The 16,519-nt window shown below is 46.7% G+C and overlaps 1 protein-coding gene across 2 annotated transcripts in view; it reads left to right on the top strand.

Moving 5' to 3' along the window:
* LOC144617324 (uncharacterized) overlaps window positions 1–16,519 on the top strand; it is a 35,133-nt gene that overhangs the window by 4,284 nt on the left and 14,330 nt on the right. The window lies entirely within an intron of this gene.

Genomic DNA, 16,519 nt, shown 5'->3' with positions numbered 1-16,519 from the left:
AAATTGCAATTTTAGCATTACCTGCTTAACCTCTTATCATGAAACTAGACAATATATTCACACATGAATTGGATACATCCAATTAATAGGAATGAGTCTTCAATTCAGAACAAATAAAAATAACGCGTTTTCCACTCTTCAGACAGGTGAGTCATTCCCTAAATAAGTATATATCGGGGAAATACTTTCGAGATAAAATGATCCATTCTGCACCGTCGCTGAAGTCACCGACAAATTGAACAGCTGCCGGGCCCCTTGGGAGAGTGTGAGCCAATGTTTACAAGGGAAGGAAGGGCTGCGTAGAGAGGTTCGGTGACTCATCGACAGGCAGACAACTGCCCAGTGATACGGACAAAACCAGATCACACGGTCCCCCCTTCCCACTCAATGCTCACTCATCCCAAGGCACCAATTCCCATGTTAAGGAAAAGAGTGATACTGGTCACTTGCCCTTAAGGTTTTCTCTTACTGTTTGTTGTCTTCAGTTCCCTGCTCGGGCTCCCCAGTGTACATCTTCCCCCTCTCCCGCTGTCCTGACCCCATTCTAGTTCACCAGCCTTACAGCCCCCAGGCTCTTTTCTGACCTCCAGTTCAAAAGGTTTTGTAGAGCCTCCAGTGCAAATGACAGCCTCCCACACTGTATCCCTACAGTCTGGGGAGCAGTTTCAGAGCTGCTCATTCCTGGGTAAAAATACTCAGCCCCATAGCCTATGGCCAGCATGGAGAAGTGTTTGATGAGAATTTGGTCTTACCTGCTGGCTCCTGGTGGGTTAGCGATGTTCCCCCGACACCTGTTTCATGTCCCCTTCAATGGCTCTTAGTTTCTAGTTCTTTATTCTGTTCGGTGTCAGAATAACTCAAAGGGAAAAGAATAGTCACTAACATCCTCCTTGAAAAATGGTTAAAAGCCAGTTTGAAGACACTGGGTCCCAGGGAATTAGGTGTGTTGCTTTGTTCTTGGTCCTGCCGGCCAAACTTTGTACCCCAGGATCGAGAGGCTGATGAATGAACTGAACAAGGGCCCTGGGCCCCGGGGGTTGTGTGGCTGGGTGCAGTGTGGCCTGCAGATGCGGATGGGTGAGAGGCAGGCGGGAGAAAGTCTTCTTTCTGGAGGCTGAGTTTCCAGCCTGTTGAAAACTAGCCTCGACACGTGGATAGAGGGTGTTACGCAATCTCCACTAGGACTAGTTTAGGTACCTCATTCCAAAGGTTTCCTTTTTATTGCCTATTTGGCTTGGGTTTGTTTTGTTGTTTTTTGTTTTTTGGTAGCTCAGTTTTGCTTGTTAACTAATTACACATTTTTGTAACAAGCAATAAAAGCCACAATAACAATAAAACTCTAGATGAATTGCGGGATCGTTTTAATGTGTTTTCAAAAGAGTATTAGCATGATCTCATAATAGGACAGATGAAAAAAAGGCATGTCTGCCTTTAAGATGACTTTTTTCTGTGAGTTGCCATCACCCACTCTGGGTACCTCCCAGAAGCTTGGCAAACCCCAGAGGCCACTTGAACATCCCTTTTGAAAACCATGGATTTTAATTTGAATGAAATCTGTTGTATTATTATGGGGCTTTTCCTTACTCTGCTCTTTTAGATGACGTGCCTTTTAGAAAAGTGTTTCAATTCAAAATATTCCTAGACGAGAGCATCGTGCTTTAGGCTTTCTGGCTTTGCCCTTTTTTGGTGAGTTTTCTGGGAAGCGTGTCTTTGGCCAGAAGCTTAATGACACAGCCCCATTGTGCACTTTAATGAGAAGGGAAATGTCAGGTCTCCCGTGCCTGACCCCCACACCTCACCCAAGACACGTTCAATATCCATCACCACTGGCCTTGTAAATGGCTTTAAGTGGATCGTTGGTGACGCGACCACCTGGTGTCAAACCCTGGAAAGAGGGTGAAGTCATTCAGTCATCAAATATTAATTGATGCCTTACACAGTGAAGGAGCCTGGGAAGGCAGCACCAAGCACGAGGGTTCCTGCCCTCAAGAACTTCAAGGGCTTGTAAACAGGCACGTGCATGACCCCACGAAGGTACCAGGAAGATCACGTAGAAGGCAGGTGCTCGCACAGGTGAGGGAGTAACTGACTCTGACCCAGGAAGAGGAGAGAGGCTCAGAGAAAGCCCCACAGAGCTTCCTTTTATTAACACAGTGGGTCTTTCCTGAGGACGTGCCAGGCACTGCCATGAGCAGTGGGAACACGGCCCTGAGAGTGTAGATAATGCAGCCAGAGTTCAACTCTCTTGGAGAGAGAGAAAAAAAAATAAAGAAGAGCCAAGTGACACGCAACAGTTGGGTGTTGACAAACAACCTAAGAGCTGCTTCCGATCCCCTGACCAGAGATCACTCTGAGAGGGGTGAGGTTTGATTTCAGAACCTCAAAGCAAAATGGAAGGCTTTTTCTGGCAAGGCGAATATCCAGTTCTGAGCTACCTGATGCAGACAGCGTTCCAAGTGACCTCAGCAGGAAGAGGTAAAGGCTTTCCTGCACAACCCGGAGCACAGCTGTGGTCTACCTCTGAGGTCTTACCACCCCCCCCCCCCCCCCCCCCCCCCGGCCAACTTCTGCAGGCAGAGGAGAAGCCCTCTGGTCCTCTCACTGGTCATTGGCTGACCAGTGCATGCTGGGAAGTGCCTCTTCTCCAGGGCTTTCCGACTCCAGTCCAGGCCCCTTGCTCGCCGGGTCATATTCAATCCTGAAGCACGGACCATGTGATTGAAAGCCAAGTCTCAAAGACTAGAAATGGAGTCAGTCACAGTCTTGGGTGCCGTGAAGGAGGCAGTAGGGCGTTCAAACAAAAGATTCAGAAAACAGTATCTGCACAGTTCATGGCAAGGATTAAAGATGAAAATCGAAATTTCAACCATGAAACGGGTTCTCCAACAGCCAGGGACCGGGCTGGTTGCTTGGAATGGAGACTGACATAAAAATCCAATTCTTTTGAGGGTCTGTACGTGGTCATTGGCAGAAAACATGATAGAACAAAATGTGTCAACTTCTTTCTTTTGAAGATAGCTCTTAAGGCAAATCTTGAGGTTAGCGTCCATTCTCCATGGCCCTGCTTGTTCAGCTCCCCCGGAGCTTGAGGGGCCCTGCGATTGGCCCGCAACGCGCATCTCAGTGCAACTATGACCGTAAGGGACACGACTCTGACAATCGGGGACATTCTTCCCAACAAGCGTTTCTTTATTTAGCTTGCATGAATTTATGGAACACAAAAGATCCTTTCATAGCAAGACAACAAATGAAAGTAAAAAAAAGAAATGTTAACCATCAATGTATGGTCCATTATCCTATCTGTGCACTTGATTTTCAGCAGGACAGAACTGCTGGGCATGAGAACATAGTGGAATTGGCACGTAATGTGAGGGCATGATACAAGCAAGGCACTGAAGTTGTGGGAAAGTATTTCAGAAAAACAAAAATAAGTGAGTAGCCATGATTCCACTTTCAGTCTGTTCCACATGTGAATTGACTCCAGCAGCTGGGCTGACTCTTGTTTTCCTAGTTCTTGTTCACATCACTAGCAGGGTCCATTGAAATGATCGATTTGTGATGTGACAGAGAGGAGAGTCTCAAATTCCAGCTCCGAGTGCCCACGACTGACTTCCAGGTTGTGGGAAGAGAAATGGGGAGACTTGGAGGAAAGTCTGACCCACAGGCAAGCGCCGTCTGGGCGCATTCTACCAGAGGGGGGCCGGATGCCCGGTAGGGCACTGCTTCTTCCAGCCGCCCTTCCCGCAGCCGCAGCCACGGCAGCCACGGCAGCCACGGCAGCCACCACAACTTCCACAGCCACCGCACCCCATGGTGTCAGTAGAGAGGACTTGGGAGAGGTGAGGAGAAGAGGGAGACTCGGGGTGAGGGAGGTCTGATGTTTGCCTCTTCCCTGGGGGCCCTTAAATACTGTATCTGGGGGTTTCGCACAAGATACTGCTCACTCTCCCTCCTTGTTTTGACCAGAGGGATGTTTATTTCCTGTTACTATCTCAGGAGCAGACAGGACTTAATTCTCCTTCAATTTCAGATAAATTACCTTTGCTTTCAAAGGAATCAGAACTGAAATAGATAATAAAACACTGCTTTCCCCCCCAATACATCTGCCTGTGAGTGCAATTCTTTTTTGTTGTTTGTTTTTTGCTTTTTTTTTTTTTTTATTTGAAAGAGAGACAAGTGAGGGAGGGGCAGAGAGAGAGAGAGAGAGTGAGTGAGAGAGAGAATGGATCCCACGAAGGCTCTATTGTAAGAATTTCTTACATATTCTTGGCACAGAGCCTAATGAGGGGCTTGATCAAAAGACTGTGAGACTATTACCTGAACTAAAATCAAGAGTAGGATGCTTTATCTACTCAGCCACCCAGACCCCCTCAAGTAAAATTCCTTTGGTTAGTATCAGATGATCTAAACCATGGAGATTCATCTTTCTCTCTTCTTTGGCAGATCTTAGCCTCTCAGGGAGAGATACTCGACTGGCATTTTTTCTTATCTTTTGTCTTACCCTAATTATATGTATTTTATGTACATTATCTCGTCTAATCGCTCTTTAAAAGTCCATGAATTTGGTATATAAAGTCTCTATTCAAATGGACTTTATATTCAAATAATCTAGGATGTGCTGTACTATGTGTCTCCGTTTGGGAAATTAGCACTAACATGGCAGAGGTAATTAGAAGTCCTGGAGGGGGAAAAAGTTTGAAAAGAAAGCAAATCAATTTTCAGCAATGAAAGAATTTCTTACATATCAAATAGAAAACGTAATTTGAAAAATCCATTCAAGGGCTCCTGGGTGGTTCCATCGGTTAAGTGTCCAACTCTTGACTTGGGCTCAGGTGATGATCTCAGTCATGAGATTGACCCCTGTGTCTGGCTCTGCGCTGACAGTGTGGATCCTGCTTGGGATTTTCTCTCTCTCTCTGCCCCTTCCCTGCTCACGTGCTTTCTCTTTCTCTCAAAACAAACAAATAAATATTTCAAAAAGACCCATGCAAAATAGCAATAAAATTATAACAGTGCTTAACCCCAAAGACGTGCAAGATATTTAGAAAGAAAATTATTAAATTGTGTTGAAGGACATAAAAGAGGAAATAAATGGAGAAACGTCCTAGGTTTATGGATGGGAATTCTCAATATCTAAACAATGTTGTGATGGTCAGTTTCCTGTATCTCCTTGCTTGGGCTAAGGGATGCCCAGATATCTGATAAGACATCTTTTTCTGAGTGTGTTTAGCATTGAGATTAGCATTGAGAGCAGTGGACTGAGCGAAGAAGACAGCTTCATCAGTGGGTGTGGGCATCATGCAATCCACTGAGGATTTGGCTGGGACGCAAAGGCAGAAGAAGGGTGTGGGGAATGAGCTTAGGAATTCCCTGAGCTTGCACCGATGGGTTAACAAGGCAGAAAGTAAGAGCAAGCCACAGGATGTACGCATCCAAGATTAGGTAAACAGGGCAAAGGCCCCCAGTATAGGACAAACGTATAGGAATAGGAAATCTCAGGGTGAAAACATCCAAGATGAGGTCAACAAGATTAGAGATTCAGGGCAGAAGTGCCCCCCAATTTAGTACAATAGCAAAAATCTGCTTTCACAGGAAGGAAGGACGAAATTAGGTGAACTGGTAAACAGGGCTATAGACCCCTGCGGGGCGAAGTTGCCCAGAGCGGAGCTAATTAGCAAAAGAAAGGTGCCTTGTTGACCCAGAGGTAGCATGTTCTGTCTGTCTGGTCCCCTAGGCAAGTTTAGGTGAACAGAGGTGGCGCCTCACGTCTGCTGTTAACAACCATCTGCCCAGCACCAGGACTTTGTTGTGTATTGACCCAAACCCCTAACACCACATATCTTCAACACCCCCTTTCCCTCACACCCGTGAGGTAATGTTCACAGTTTCATTGTCTCTTTGCACACGTCCATCACGCTTGTAAGCCTTCTGATCCTAATAAAAACAAAGCAAGGACCCTTACTCGGGGCTCTTGTCTCCTCTCGGACATTAGCCTCTCTCGCATTTCTACCCTGCGTTCGCTCTCTTGCTGGACAAGAGAGAACCCCAGACCCAGAGTCTGTGACAGAAGGGCAAATTTGCTCTTTGCTTGAGCTGGGACATCCATCGTCCCCTGCCCTCGGACTTCAGACTCAGACCAAATGACCTGATTGGCTCTTCTGATTCGCCAGCTTGAGGGTGGCAGATGGTGGAACTTCTCAGCCCCATGTGATGTGAGCCAATTCCTATAGTAAATCTATGTGCCTGTATCTATACCCAGCTATCCTATTGGTCCTGTTTCTCTGCAGAACATTGATGAATACAGATGTTACTCCTTCCCAAAGTGAGTAACAAATTCATTGCGATTCTGCTAAAAACCCTAAGAGGTTTTTTAACAGACCAAGCCACCCAGGCGCCCCTCCTAAGAGATTTTTTAAAACATGGTCTCTTTTCACTGTTTCTTTATTCACTGTTTTTATTCAAAACAAGTTTTTAGTTTATTTATTTTGAGAGACAGCACACGCAGGGGAGGGGGGCAGAGAGAAGGAGAGACAGAATTCCAAATAGGCTGCGGACCATCAGCACAGAGCCTGATGCAGGGCTTGAACCCATGAACCTTGAGATACTGACCTGAGCCAAGATTAAGAGTCAGATGCTTACCCGACTGAACCACCCAGGTGCCCCTCATTGTTCACTTTTTTAAAAAAATGTAACAGCTTCTCCTAAAATCTGTTTGACCAAACAAAAGGCAAAGAATGTCAAATATGGTTTGTTTGTTTGTTTTTAAGAAGAATGAGGAGAGAAGTTCACCTATTAGATATTGGGACTAATTCTAAAGCTATGATCATTAAAACAGTATGATATTCTGTTACTGAGACAGAGAGACTAGTGGACAGGAACTGAGAGCCCCGAGATGAAATCACACAAATTTTGGAATTTGGTATATGGCAGAAACATTACAAATCAGGAGAAGATCCTAGCCATTCAATATTGGTACTGAAATACTAGGCTATCCATGTGGATACAAATAATATGAGGGTCCTTCATACTATACATTAAAATAAATTCCAGATCTGGGGCACCTGGGTGGCTCAACTGGGTAAGCCTCCAGCTTCGTCGGCTCAGGTTATGATCTCGAGGCCTGTGAGTTTATGCCCCACGTTGGTCTTGGTGCTGACAGCTCGGAGCCTGGAGCCTGCTTCGATTCTGGGCCGCCCCCTCTCTCTGCCCCCCCCGCCGCTCGCTCGCATGCTCTCTCTCCCAAAAATAAATCAACATTAAAGAAAGAAAAAAGTTCCAGATGATTTTAAGATCAAAAAGTGAAAAGCAAAACTTGACATTTTCGGAAGATGTGGAAAATTCTCTTTATGACTTCAAATTAGTAAAGTATTTCTTAAAATATAAAAGGAATAGATTGATTAAGGACAAAATACATGAAAAAGAAGAAAACGTCTTTACAAAATGATGCTGAAAACAAAAGTCAAAACCAGTCACAGGCTAAGGGGAAAATCAGTTTTAAAAAGGGAAACAACAGAAAATGCGTAAAGGATATTAACTGAGGAGTCACAGAAGACACAGCTTGACGCGTGATAAGAAGCTCAATGCTACTAATGATCAGAAAGGTAGAAACGAAGGCCACACTGCGGTACATTTTGAATTTTTTTTTTTTTAACATTTATTTATTTTTGAGACAGAGAGAGACAGAGCATGAACGGGGGAGGGGCAGAGAGAGAGGGAGACACAGAATCGGAAGCAGGCTCCGGGCTCTGAGCCATCAGCCCAGAGCCCGACGCGGGGCTCGAACTCACGGACCACGAGATCGTGACCTGAGCCGAAGTCGGACGCTCAACCGACTGAGCCACCCAGGCGCCCCAACTGCGGTACATTTTGTATCCACCTGATTATCAAAGTGTTCAAGTCTGATAATAGCAAGTATCGGTGAGGATGCTGAAATGTTCGTACAACATTGGGTGGGAATATAATTCACTACAACCAATTTGCAGAGCAGTTCAGCAGCATCTGGTCAGGGTAAAGATGTACGTTACCCATTTATTCATTTACATCAGTGTGAGTTCACAGAAAGAATAATCCTAATCTATTCAGTGAGGTATCATCTGTTCCTGTCATCGTTCTGATGCTCAAGTTGTCCTACATTTTTTTCCAGCAGCCACACCTTCAAGCTGGCTCTTGTACCTTTTAAAAATATCTCTGTCATTTTCTGAGTATCAACTTAGATTCTGGCACAAGATGTTCACGGCCCATTTCATCCTTTCCCAGCCCCAGACCCGGAATCAGCCTTTCTTCCAAAGAGTCTGGTTCCTTTTATTGGAGAATGGTGTTGAGAATCCAAGATCGGGGGCGCAGGTATGACCATTGCTAAGATATTTTTCTAGACCTACAGTCATTTCTGCTATGACACAACATGTGTGTTCCACCAAATTGTAGAGCTGTACAAAATCACACGATTAAAAACCACAGGGCTTATGGGGTTGGGGAACAGCACTCAAAAAAATCAGTGACTTGTTTTCAAAATAAAAATTGTACATGATTTTACACATATGTTTAAAGTATATAAATCCTGGGACACCTGGGTGGCTCAGTCAGTTAATCGTCCAACTTCGGCTCAGGTCATGATCTCACGGTTCGTGAGTTTGAGCCCTGCATCGGGCTCTGTGCTGACAGCTCGGAGCCTGGACCCTACTTCGGATCTTTTTGTCTCCCTCTCTCTCTGCCCTTCCTTGCTCACACTCTGTTTCTCTCAAAAATAAACAAACAAAAAAAATCTATAAATCCTATCAGAAATGTGGCACTCTACCTTGAAAAAGATGTGAAATTTGTTTGTGGAAGGGAGGTCTGAGAAAGACTGCAGCTTGAGTTATTGTCAGGGGATGGAAGGGGGAAGATCTGAAATGGGAGGGAGAGTTGGGACTACAAGTGCGGATGAGCGTAGCTCAGGACATAGGGCACGCAGGAGGGTGGTCATTAGTTGTCTGAAGTGTGTGTGTGTGTGTGTGTGTGTGTGTGTGTGTGTGTGTGTTAGCTGGATGCAGCCTTCTATATTTACTTGGCTTTTCTTATGGGCAAAGCCCTCCAGAGGCAAAGAATTTGCATTCTGCTCAAATTATTCCCTCATGTATCAATCTCCTTGGAATAAACTTCTTCCAGCCCTATTGAGGTATAATTGACAAATTCAAAATTATGTATTTAAGGTGTACAATGTGATGATGTGATCTATGTACACATTGTAAAACGATAACCATAACCCAGTTAATTAACACATACATCGTCTCACTTAGGTACCTTTTTTTTTCTTCTTGCGTTGAGAACAGTTAAGACGAACTCTTTTAAGCAAATTTCAAGGACGCAATACAGTCTTATTAACTATGGTCACCATGTTGTGCATGAGATCCCCAGACCTTCCTCATCTAACTGAAACTTTGCACCCTTTGACGAACATCTCCCCTTCGTCCCCTTCCCTCGGCCCCTGGAAACCACCTTTCGATTCCCTGCTTCCATGAGTTTGACTTTTTTAGATCCCGTACTTAAGCGAGAACATGCAGTATTTGTCTTTCTATGTCTGGCTTATTTCACTTAGCATAATGTCCTCCTTGGAACAAATCTGCATTTTTAAAACAAGTGTTATAGCAGAACTGACTGTATTATATACCAGGACTGATGCTAGGTGTTGGGAATTTAATTAACTGATCTTCTGTATGTTTTCCGCTTGGCCTTCTGTTCTAGAGCTTTTCATGTTACATTATTATGGGTTACTTCTGTCTCTTTTTGATGGCCTTGACAGGCTCCGTTAAGAGCAGTTTTCCCTCTTCTTCACCTCACTCCCCCTGACGGCTACACAATGTCTTGAATGTAGGAGACAATTATTACACTTCTGGCGAACTGACCCAAAGAAGGATGAAGGGTGGGCCTTTCTTTTGTGGTGCTGTCCATTTAGAGCTGGCTCTTCACTGAAGTGGCCGTTCACCATGTACGGCAATTTAAATTTAGATTAATCGAAATTAAGTCAAGAAGGTTTGTTCTTCAGCCTCATTAGTCGTATTCTAAGTACTCAGCAGCCACATGTGGTTAAGTGGGTACCATACTGGCCAGCCTCAGAACAGAACACTTCCTTCGTTGCCAAAAGTCTGTTGGTCAGTGTTGGTCTCGGCTCCGGTGGATAAAGAGTTGTAGCTCCCTAATTATCCAGATCACTGTCAGAAGACCTGGTGATGCCCTCCACCTTCCCATGAAAGTGAGAAAAAGATGATCCCACATTTGGGAAAATATTACTGAAAACGTTTCCGACCGGGGGTGCCTGGATGTCTCAGTCGGTTAAGTGTCCAACTCCGGCTCAGGTCATGATCACAGGGGTCGTGAGTTTGAGCTCTGCATCGGGCTCTCTGCTGTCAGTGCAGACCTCACTTCGGATCCTCTGTCTGTCTGTCTCTCGCGCTTTCTCTCTCTGCCCCTCCCCCACTCTCTTTGTCTCTCAAAAATAAACATGTAAAAAATAAAATAAGAACTATAAAAATATCTGATTTTTCTGAAGAAGACTTTTAGCCTGAAATGTTTTCTCTTTTTTCAAAAAATGTTTATTTTTGAGAGAGAGAGGGGGAGGGAGGGAGTGGGGGAGGAGCGGAGAGAGGGGTGGGGACAGAGGATCCAAAGTGGGCTGTGTGCTGACAGCAGAGAGCTCAGTGCGGGGCTGGAACTCGTAAACTGTGAGATCATGACCTGAGCTGAAGTCAGGCACTTAACCGACTGAGCCACCCAGGTGCCTCGGAAAAAATCAGATTTTATTTTTCTTCATTTTGATTTTTTTTAATGTTTATTTTATTTTGAGGGAGAGAGAGACAGAGAGGGAGGGGGGAAGGGGGAGGGGCAGAGAGAGAGGGAGAGAGGATCCCCAGCAGGCTCGTGCTGTCAGCGCAGAGCCTGATGCAGGGCTCAATCTCATGAACCGTGAGGTCGTGACTTGAGCAGAAATCAGGAGCCAGAGACACTCAACCGACTGAGCCACGCAGGTGCCCCCAAAAATCAGATTTTGAAAGAAGGTTGATTTATGTAATAAAACGTACAGCATTCAACAAAGGAGTCAATAAGCTATAAAGGAAGTGACCTTTTCTGGAAGAGACAGCACCAAGGGAGTCTATACGCCGACTCTCGAGCCTCTCGAACAGTCATGTTTTGCAAAGTAGACTTGGAGGACGAGTGGCAAAATGACTAGGAGAGAAACAGAACCTTGCCTCACCAATGCCAAGAGAGAAGGGCGTGTCAAGAAAGAGTGATTTGCCAACTACCCAATGCTGAGAAATGACCTTGTAAATTGCCTGGAGAACATACCTTGGACTTAACCACATGGAGACCATCCGGGACTTGAGTTAGAGCATTCCGAGTGAAGCTGTCCTCTAGGGAGGAGTGGAGAATTTCTGGAGTCCTCGGTGGTGGTATTTATTTATTATAGTAAGCGAACACAACATAACACCCAGGATACACACTATCATCCCCAGTTATGTTTTTGAATCATGCATATGCGTATGCACAAAGTTCTGGAAGAAAATTAGAGTGAACAGTAGTTATTTCAGTAAGGTGTGATGGTGGGTAATATTTATTTTCTTTGTATTTCTGCGCATTTTCCAAACTTTCTACAATGAACATGTATAGCTTTCATGATCAGAAAAAGCAAAAATTATATTAAATATGCATACATGTGTTATTAAGTTATCAGTAATTATGTTTAGTGAAATCATGGGTAATATTTTGTTTCTACATATTTTATGATTTATATATTAAAAAATATATAACTCTTTTATGTATTAAAAGATTGCCAATGCATTTTACTATATATAATCTTATGCATGCTGTGCTGACTGTCCTATCCCATGTTCTTGATCCCCACTGAATCCCTATTTTATTTCATTTGTCCCCAGCTTTATTGAGGTAAAATTGACAAAATTAGAAGATATTTAAGTTTACAGGATGATGATTTGACATAGGTACACAGTGTCAAAGGTCAATCCTTATTTTCTAATGTCACTGCGCTCGTGCCTGTCATCTAGAGGGTATTGGGATGACGCTTTCTGCAAGAGTGGGTGTCAAGGACAGGAGAGACAAGAGGCAGGAGCAGGAGGCAGACTGGGCCTAACAGAGGTGTTTCCTTGCTTGAGGGTGGGAGAGATGCCTTCCTAAAGGATGTGATGCTTGGGGTGCCTGGGTAGCTCCGCAGGTTAAGCATCCGACTCTTGGTGTCGGCTCAGGTCATGATCTCACGGTTTTGTGGGTTCGAGTCCCGCATCGGGCTCTGCACTGACAGTACAGAGCCTGCTTGGGACTCTCTCTCTCTCCCTCTCTCTCTCCCCTTTCCCCTTCCCCTTGTGCTGTCCCTGTCTCTCTCAAAATAAAATTTTTTTAAAAATCCTTAAAAAAAAATAAAGGTTTTGATGCTGATGAGAAGGGTCTAGAAAGCAGAAGGGGTTCATTGCTGTGTCTGTAGTGCCTACAGTAGGTAGGCACTTAGTAGGTGCTGAACAAAGGAGATTTGTGGAGGTAGAAGGTGCATGAAAAAGGAGATTCAAAAGGCCAGAAGGGTGGTCTTCAGAGCACAGATGGAGGGGCCGACCAGTGACGGGAGGAGTAGGGGGAACACCACCATGGTTATAAGTCAAGGTAAGAAGGAGAGAGACGGCACTGAGTCAGGCAACTTTATAGATTCTATGGTAGGAAGCGCCTTCTCAGAGTGAAGGAGGAGGCATCTGGCATCTGAAGAAAGGGGACAAGATTGGAAGTGGTCATTGCTGGAGGAAGAAGGGGAGCCGAGCTGAAGAGAGAAGAGAGGTGAGTGCAGAGGAGGATGGGATGGAGGGTCCCACTGGTTCCCAGAATGCCTTCCACAGGGGCGCTACCAGATCTCAGCCCCCTCCTGCGTCACCATTGTCCTCCTACTCAACACCATTTCTGCCTGTTTTCCTTGTCTTGTTCTCTCCTTCCTTTGTTGTGATGGAATGAAGACACAGCCGAAGGTTGGAAAAAAGAAAGATCAGTTTCATTTGGAGGGATTGCGCAAGGCTAACACTTGAACTGTGTCTTTAAAAATGAACAGAATTTCAGGGGTGGAACTTCGGCTAACGACACGTCACAAGGGACGTTTGGAAGGATAAAAGTTCAAGTAATGATTGTACGGCTGCTGTATTTCCTTAGTAAGAGCAAAAAGGTCTGAGTCACAGGAGGGATCTAGGGTGTGCTCTGTGTTGCCACCTTCATCCCACGGGGCTTTTGCTCAGTGGATGCGGTTCCTTCTTGTGCAGGGTGTTCCCTGCTGAGTCTTGCCTATTTCATTGCTCTTGTCCCTGTCTTAATTTCTAAGTGCTTCGCACACCGCGCAGCACATAGTGCCTGCACCATAAAGATTAACTACTGGTCCTAATGGTATTAATTCCCAAGCTCTCCCTTCTCGTGTAGGCTTGGGTTACTCTAGAGCCCCCGACAGACGATTAGGCTGCAAAGCAAATTGGAGTCAGATTGTTACTGGTGAGTCTGGACTTTAGTTTAAAGACAATCAGCCGAGGACTGTTGAGTAACAACAAAATGTGCACCACTGGAAAATATAGCAGCAGAAGGTAGGATTTTTTTTTAATATAGAAACAATAAAGTTTTATTAAATGGCATTGAGCCATTGTTGTACCATATACTAACCATGTGTAGGGATTTATTATACTTGATGAGGCTAAAGTCAATAGTTGGGTGCATTTTTAAGTGGTTTCTTTCCTCAGGGGCCCAAATTTTCCAAAGCTCTGTTCTGGCGGTCTTCAGTGTGTGGCTCAAGGACCCAGGCGGGGCCCTGAGGCTGGTAAGAGCATCCTTTTCAATTGCACATCTGCGCGAGGCTGGGTTTTCTTCCACGCGGTACAACAGTTTCAACACAGAAGGTAGATAATGAGAATCCAGGCGTCTTTGACTAAGTCAGACATTAAAGAGGTTTGCAGAAGTGTAAAACAATGTCACTGTGTTCACTAAATTTTGGGGAAAATGTAGTGCTTTCTCCCCCCCCAGAAAAGTGCTATTTATGTGAGCAAGTCATGAGCTGTTAGTGTTATTTTTAGATTAATGCAAACACTCTAAGGTCAGCCAATCAGAGGAGGGAGTCTCTGGGGACAGAGGAACTTCCCTCTGAAAGCTCACCTCCTCCTCACCTTATGGTCTGGTCTGGGACTGGGACTAAATGTACACACGTGACTCATGCGCAGGGAATTAATCACAAGGCAGGGCGCTAAGGTCCTGAAGATGAATCCGGGGACCGTGGGCTTCTCCACTGAGAATGAGTTTTCTAATTGCAGTCAGGCTTCCCCATCCCAGGTAAGGAGAGGTAGAAGTATCTTCTAGTCTAGATGTATGTAGCCTCTTTGATCTGTGACATACAGACCAGGGGTAGAAAGAGTGGATGTTGCAAGTTTTTTTTTTTTTGTTTGTTTGTTTTAACATTTATTTATTTTTAAGAGACAGAGGCAGAGCACAAGTGGGGGAGGGGCAGAGAGGGGGAGAGAGAGAGAGAGAGAGAGAGACGCAGCATCCGAATCAGGCTCCAGGCTCTGAACTGTCAGCACAGAACCGGACGTGGAACTCAAACCCACGAACCGTGAGATCGTGACCTGAGCCGAAGTGGGCCGCTTAACCGACTGGGCCACCCAGGTGCCCCGGCAACTTACCTCCTTTATTTAAGGTTCTATGTTCTCTTCCTCCCGCTGAAAGGACCCCTAAGCATTTTCCTGAAAGAGGTGTCAAGGGAAATAACAATTCCCCTGCGGAGATACTAGCGAGCAAGGCGAACCGTGGCCAGATGGGTCTCCTCCGGCTCATCTATTCCAAGACCAGCTATATTTGAAAACGGGCTAGCTGGGTTCTTTGCTAAATATTCCCACTGGGTAAAACAGAGATAAATTTACTTAAACGGAAAATATGTGACTTAATGGGACTAAAGGTGTCAGGAAATAAACAGGAAGGGCCTGAAGTTTTCCTATAGGAACTGAAATAAACAACAGGGAAGTGGTCACATGTCTTCCCCCGCCCACCTCCCGGGTTGGTATATAAGCCCCTCCCCCAGCAGGAGGCGGCACCAGACCTCCCTCACCTCCTGAGCCTCCCTCCTCCCCTCTCCTGAGTCCTCTCTGCCGACACCATGGGGTGCTGTGGCTGCGGAAGTTGCGGTGGCTGCGGCGGCGGCTGCGGTGGCTGCGGTAGTGGCTGCGGTGGCTGTGGTGGTGGCTGCGGCGGCTGCGGCGGCGGCTGCGGCGGCGGCTGCGGCAGCTGCACCACGTGCCGGTGCTACCGGGTGGGCTGCTGCTCCAGCTGCTGTCCCTGCTGCTGCGGCTGCTGCGGGGGCTGCTGCAGCGTCCCCGTGGTCTGCTGCTGCCGCCGCTCGTGTGGCTGTGGCTCGTGTGGCTGCGGGAAGGGCTGCTGCCAGCAGAAGTGCTGTTGTCAGCAGAAGTGCTGTTGCAAGAAGCAGTGCTGCAGCTAGGCGGGCGGGCGGCCTCACCCCTGCCCAGGAGCTGCGGGAGCCCCCCTGCCCTGCAGGTAAGACTTGGCCCACCCTCCTCCGTCTCCTTTCCCTCGGCCTGTCACCAGCTTTCCCCCTCCTCCTGCTTTGTCCTTCCGAGAACCTCCTGTGCCCACGCTGGCACAAATCCTCCCTCCCCGCCACCGTGCAGCACGGAACCACGATGCAACCAAAGAGCTTGTGAGAAGACATCGGGGCAAAGTCCCAGCCTCCTGGGAGCCCCAAGGGTTTATTTGTGTGTCATGTTCCATCTCTGATAAATATTCGGGCCTGGCTTCTGGCCATTTTGGGGGTTTCTGCCCGCGTGCTGGCTCTTCTGTGGCTCTGTCTACATCTGCTGTTTTAAACTTCCTAATAAAGTGACTTGATGCACGATCACATCTCTTCGTTGGTCCCATTTTCTGTCCGTTCCTGTGTCGGCCACTCGGGCCGAGGCGCAGCAGATGGGGCTCTGACTCTGGCGCCCCGGCAGGGTCCTGTGGCCACCCCTGGACCCGACCCTGCACCCACAGCCCTTCGTCAGAGAGCCACACGGCCCCCTCTGCTGCTGCCCCGAAATGACGGTTCACCTGACGGGCTTCTGTGCTCAGATTTACAGGGGGGATTTTCCAGGTGGGGCGAGGGCGGTGGGGATTGGTGGTGGTGAGGGGGTGCTTTGTGTCTTGAAACGGATTTAGGAAATGAAGAGGGTCCCAAAGGGAGGAAGAAGGCACGTAGGCCCTACCCTGCGGTGCCAGGCGGTTTCTGGGGAGTTTGGGGAGCATTGGCCCTGCCGGGGAGCTTGAGTGCTCTGGACGGCTCTGGAAGGCTCTTGTTCTTGCTGGCATCCTTGGCTGTGCCTCCAACATCTGTGTACTTCCTGTTTCTGCAGATTTCGGGCAGCAGCGAACTCACCCAGCAGGCCCTCGGGGAGGGAAGACCTTGCCTGAGCCGATTCCACTTACAGTGTCGATATCAGGGCCAACCTCGTTGCCAGCCCAGCTTCGGCAGCAG

This window comes from Panthera onca, chromosome C1 (assembly GCF_046562875.1).
Source record: "Panthera onca isolate mPanOnc1 chromosome C1, mPanOnc1 haplotype 2, whole genome shotgun sequence".
Taxonomy (NCBI): domain Eukaryota; kingdom Metazoa; phylum Chordata; class Mammalia; order Carnivora; family Felidae; genus Panthera; species Panthera onca.
Note: the sequence above shows the minus strand (reverse complement) of the source record. Positions and strands in the feature narration are given on the sequence as shown.